Here is a 6,000-nt window from a genome sequence, read left to right as displayed (position 1 = left end):
AGTAGGTTTTTGTGTGCCCTAGCTGCAGACAATTTGTACACGACATGACTTTTGGGATGAAAAGTCGTACCGGTAATCGAAGCTTGTACAGCTCGAAGAAATCGGGGAGCACTTTTCCTTCGAAAGTTACTCTAAAAGAGTCATTCGGGGAGTAGTTGCCCATGTTGTTCTTGGAGTACATTCTCCTGCACTCTAGAATTTTGATTTTCGGAAGATTTGGATTTTTAAAATACCCAAATCCTTTCATAACTTCTTCCTCTGTGAGATCGGGTTCTGTTATTACGCCCTCGATCTCGATTGCGCGTGCCGGAATATATACCCGGTATTCAATTGTAAAGTTTTGATCTTCGACGACCGCATTTGCATGTCCGAGATCAGAAAAAGTCGCTTTTAATTTATCAGCTTTGACTTTATAAACCTCAATCAAGCTGCTGTATTTTGTGCGCAGAGCTTTACAGATCTGCACAACCTTGAGGGGTTTGTTTTTTGGCCGGGAAAATACTACCCAGCGGAGCCCGGGTTGACCCTCCTGGTACTTTTTAACCCGCGTTGGCGCACCAGTGGGTGTAGTAACCAAAGCTGTTTTGCGAGGTCTTTTGCGCTTTTTCACAACGCCAAAGAACTCACCATTGTTATTTTCGGGTATTTCCGAAAAGTCCATCCCGGACTCATCCACTTCAGAGGAAGATAAAAGGTCCGGGGTGATAGACAGTCCACCTACCGCCATTTACGGTCGTGAACTGTCTGTTCTCAAATGTTATCAAATGCACAGTTTTAATATGAATGTAAAGGTAATCACTTTATATAAAGAAAGAAATACAATGAGGGATCGGAATTTATATATATGGAAATATAAAATACTGCAGAATGTGTGAATGAATGTATATAAAAGAATAAGAGAGAGAATGAAAGCACTTATCTTGTATGTAGATGTAATTCGCTGGCACCGGTCGCGTTGCCGCTGCACCGAATGAACGCTGAGCGGCAGCGCCCCTTACTTTCCTTTGTTGGGGTTCCACCCCAGTTGAGTCGACCTTCACTGCTGCGGGACGGGCAATTTGAAGTCGAACCAGCGCGACACCTTTCAGCATTCGCGCCAAAAACAACCAAGACGCCACTACCACTACTACGCAGGCGAGCACTAAAACAAAACGGTATATGTATGAGCGTTAGCTGTAGAGCACACACGAAAATCAACTTCCCTGTACGGTAGCCGACTAAGCAATGATGGTTCAAATTGTTGGGATTGTTAAATGGGTACACAATGGGTACAAATGCTTTTCAAATAGCCGTAGATCAACATCATGTATGAAGTGTTCCGCTGGGCCAAGATATCACGAACCGGGACGTTGGACTGTATTCCTCGGGCCCTGAGGGTATCCAAAAGTAGGGATCTGGTGCCACGGAATTCAGCACATACCAAAACTACGTGATCAATGTCATGATACCCCAATCCACAAATGCAATGATTACTACTAGTGAGCCCAATACGCAGTAGGTGTGCGTATAACCCGTAGTGGTTGGACATAATCCGAGACATCACGCGAATGAAGTCTCGTCCTACATCCAACCCCCGAAACCAAGGCTTTGTAGATAGCTTTGGGATGATGCTGTGTAGCCACCTTCCCAGTTCTCCCTTATCCCACGAGGTCTGCCAGTTGTGAAGCGTACTCTGACGTGAAATTTGTAAAAACTCATTGTAGGCAATTGATCTATCGTAAATATCACCGTTCGTTGCGCCCACCTTAGCTAAAGTGTCCGCTTTCTCATTGCCCGGAATGGAACAATGGGAAGGGACCCACACTAAGGTAATCTGAGAAGATTTTTCGGATAAAGCACTCAAATGTTCCCGTATTTTCCCCAGGAAATACGGTGAGTGCTTTTCATTTTTCATCGACCGGAGAGCCTCAATAGAACTGAGACTGTCCGTAAAGATGAAGTAATGGTCCTTGGGCATTTTTTCGATAATCCCTAGGGTAAACTGAATTGCAGCCAATTCTGCGACGTAAACAGAAGCAGGATTATCGAGCTTATAGGAGACGGTTAAATTGTTATTGAAGATACCGAAGCCAGTGGACCCGTTGAGAAGTGATCCATCAGTATAAAACGCATTGTTGCAGTTGATGTTTTTATATTTGTTATAAAATAATTTAGGGATCTGCTGCACGCGTAAATGATCCGGGATTCCACGAGTTTCTTCCATCATGGATGTATCGAAAAACACAGTAGAAACAGAAGTATCTAATAAGTTGACACGATTGGAGATGTATGAAAAAGGGCTGATGCTTAGGGACATGTGATTGAAATACACAGTCATAAAACGAGTTGGCGAATTAAGTTCAACTAGCCTATCGAAATTTTCAATTACCAAGGGGTACCCTAAGGCGATACGTGAACAACGATATTGCAATCGTTCCATCTTGATTAAATGGGTGTTCGCTGCGGCGCGGAAGCAAAAACACCTGTACTCAAGCACCGATAATATCGTTGTTTGGTAAAGCCTTGTCAGGTCATCTGGGTGGGCTCTCCACCATGATCCGGTTATTGTCCGCAGAAAATTCACTCTTTGTTGTTATTTTTTTATCAGATACCTAATATGGCAACCCCAGGTGCCTTTTGAGTCGAACCAGACGCCAAGATATTTACATACCAAAACCTGAGAAATCGTTTCACCCATCATTTGTAAGTGGAGCTGAGCTGGCTCACGCTTTCTAGAAAAAACTACTATCTCAGTCTTCTCTGCAGAGAATTCGATACTTAGCTGTAAGGCCCAAGCAGACAAATTGTCCAAGGTATCCTGCAACGGTCCTTGCAGATCGGCAGCTCTGGCTCCTGTGATAAAAACCACACTGTCGTCTGCAAGTTGTCTTATCGTGCATGAATTTGCAAGACATTCATCAATGTCATTTAAATAAAAATTGTAAAGGAGAGGGCTTAAGCATGAGCCCTGGGGAAGACCCATATAGCTAATTCGAAATGTTGTCAAGTCACCATGCGAAAAATGCATGTGTTTTTATGATAACAAATTGTACAAAAAATTGTTCAAAATTGGAGAAAATCTTTGTTGGTGAAGTTTTCCCGAAAGGATGTCAATAGAAACTGAATCAAAAGCCCCCTTAATGTCCAAGAACACAGATGCCATTTGTTCTTTGCTAGCATACGCCAGCTGAATATCTGTTGAAAGCAACGCTAGACAATCGTTCGTCCCTTTGGCTCGGCGGAAACCAAATTGGGTATTTGATAGTAGACCATTTGTTTCGACCCAATGGTCCAGGTGACGGGGTATCATTTTCTCCATCAATTTTCGGATGCAGGATAACATTGCAATCGGCCTATACGAGTTGCGATCAGAAGCTGGTTTTCCCGGTTTTTGCATGGCGATGACCTTCACTTGCCTCCAATCCTAAGGTACAATATTCTGCTCCAGGAACATATTGAATAAATTCAATAAGCGCCTCTTGGCAGTGCCGGGTAGATTCTTCAACAAGTTGAATTTGATTCTATCTAACCCAGGCGCATTATTGTTGCAGGACAGGAGGGCCACTGAAAGTTCTGCCATCGTAAAAGGTGATTCTATAGCGTCGCGGCCGGAGACGGATCGCGAGCAATATTTTGCGAAGGAACAGAATCCGGACATACTTTCCTGGCAAAGTCAAAAATCCACCGACTCGAAGACTCCTCGCTTTCGTTGACTACATTACGATTTCGCATTCTCTTGGCTGTGCTCCAAAGAGTGCTCATCGATGTCTCTCTCGAGGTTTCGTTTACGAACCGGCGCCAATAACCGCGTTTCTTTGCTCGGATCAAGCTTTTAAACTTGTTCTCAAGCTCCAAATACCGATTGAAGTCGTCGAGTTTTCCTTCATCCCGGAAAGCCTTGAACGCGTCTGATTTTTTCACGTAGACATCGGAACACTCTTCGTCCCACCACGGAGTGGGAGGCCGTATTTTAATCTGTACTCCGGGATATCGCTTCGTTTGGGTTTGTAACGCGGCGTCGAGAATCAAACCCGCGAGGAGGTTATATTCTTCGAGTGGTGGAAGATCTGGAATCGAATCGACAGCATGTGAGATCTTTTCTTCGTATAACTTCCAATCAATGTTACGGGTGAGGTCATACGGAATATTTACCGGTTGTGCGTGATTAGATACATTGGCAATTGTAATTAAAATAGGCAAATGATCGCTACCGTGGGGATCCAGGATTACCTTCCATGTGCAATTCAACCGTAGCGATATTGAACATATGGATAAATCTAAAGCGCTTGGTTGCGCTGGAGGCTTAGGGACACATGTCATATTCCCGTTGTTTAGAATTGTCATATCGACGCAAAGATTATAGATTAAAGTGGAGCGGTTATCATTTGAAGGGGAGCTCCAAGTCACGCCATGGGAGTTGTAATCTCCCAAAGTTAGTCGTGGCGAGGGTAGGAGTTCTATCATGTCAAAGAGCACCTGTTGCCCAATCTGTGCTCTGGGGGGAATATATATTGAGGCAATACAAAGATCTTTACCTTGTATTGTCATTTGACACGCGACAACTTCAATGCCTGGAACCGATGGGAGTTTAAAACGATAGAAAGAATAGCACTTCCTAATCCCTAGAAGTATTCCTCCGTAGGGGGTATCCCGGTCAAGGCGAATAATATTAAAATCATGGAAGTTGAGATTAACATTTGAAGTGAGCCAAGTTTCACAGAGGGAGAATACATCGCATTTGTATTTATTAATCAAAACTTTGAGTGAATCAATTTTAGGGATGATACTTCTACAATTACACTGTAAAACAGAAATAGAATCCTTGATCCCATCGAAGGATACAATCGCTGCAAGGAGGGGCCATTTAGCAGTCAACTGCTTCAAAAACGTTTTAACTGTCGGTAGAAATGCCAGCAGAAGACTTTAAAGGGGATCAGTTATGTTAAAATTTTCAAGCATCCAGTCCACAATTTCTGAAAACTTCAGCAGTCCAGATTCTGGCTGGATCTTGGACGAAAAAGAAGGAACAGTTGGGCATTTTGATGTTTCTGGGAGTGCTGGAAACTCCTTGTGGGAATTAAATTTGGTCAATACCGGAGGGGTTTGCTTCGGATTTTTAACAGCACTTTTTTGTTTAGGAATATTTGCCATCTTCTTTGACCTTTTCTAGGAAGTTTAGGAGAAGAGAGATTTTTTCTCTTCCTAGACTTCCCGGGTTCAGCGAAAGAAGGTTCCCCAACTGAATCGTCAGAGTCAGGCTCGTCGGATGACAATACCTCGAAAAGGTTCGGGGAAATCAGTTTAGCGGCAGCGGTCTCCTTGAGCATCTCTGTGAAGTGCGTTTAGAGTGCTATTTTAAAAACCGCTTGATTTTGTCTAGGCACTGTTTGTACGCGGGGCATGCGGACAGCTCATGCGGAGTTTGCCCACAATAAAGGCACTTTTCAGCACCCTTATCGCATGCGTCATCCGCATGTTGCTCTCCGCATTTGCCACAGCGTTCTTTATTGCCGCAGTGGGAGGTCGTATGTCCCAACTGCTTGCATTTTAGGCAATTCATTACCCGCGGCACAAACAAGCGCACGGGTAGACGCACCTTGTTCACGAGTACGTAGCTCGGCAGTGCAGACCCTGCGAAAGTCATCCGAAACGATTCTGATTGGGTGTAAGTTCTTACACCCTTGTCGAGTGACACTGAGTGTAATCGCTTACTATCCAGTATCTTAACCGGCTGAATGCTGGAATCCTTAAAACGGCCGGTTCCAGCTTTCAGCAGATCCTCGACAGTCGAACTCGAGTCGGTAACAACGCCGTCGATCTCTACTACGCGAGCTGGGATGTACACGTGGTATTCCCGCGTAAAGAGCTCAAAAGAAGCAATCTCGTTTGCTTGCTTGAGGCATGACACTGATACACGCAGTTTATTCGGGCGTACTTTTGTAATTTCTCTAACGGCTTTGAACCATTTTGCCAGATCCCGTGAGATTTGCATTCTATTTAATGCTTTCACTTTCGGCCGGA

The sequence above is a fragment of the Wyeomyia smithii genome, chromosome 1, assembly GCF_029784165.1.
Source record: "Wyeomyia smithii strain HCP4-BCI-WySm-NY-G18 chromosome 1, ASM2978416v1, whole genome shotgun sequence".
Lineage (NCBI taxonomy): Eukaryota > Metazoa > Arthropoda > Insecta > Diptera > Culicidae > Wyeomyia > Wyeomyia smithii.
Note: the sequence above shows the minus strand (reverse complement) of the source record.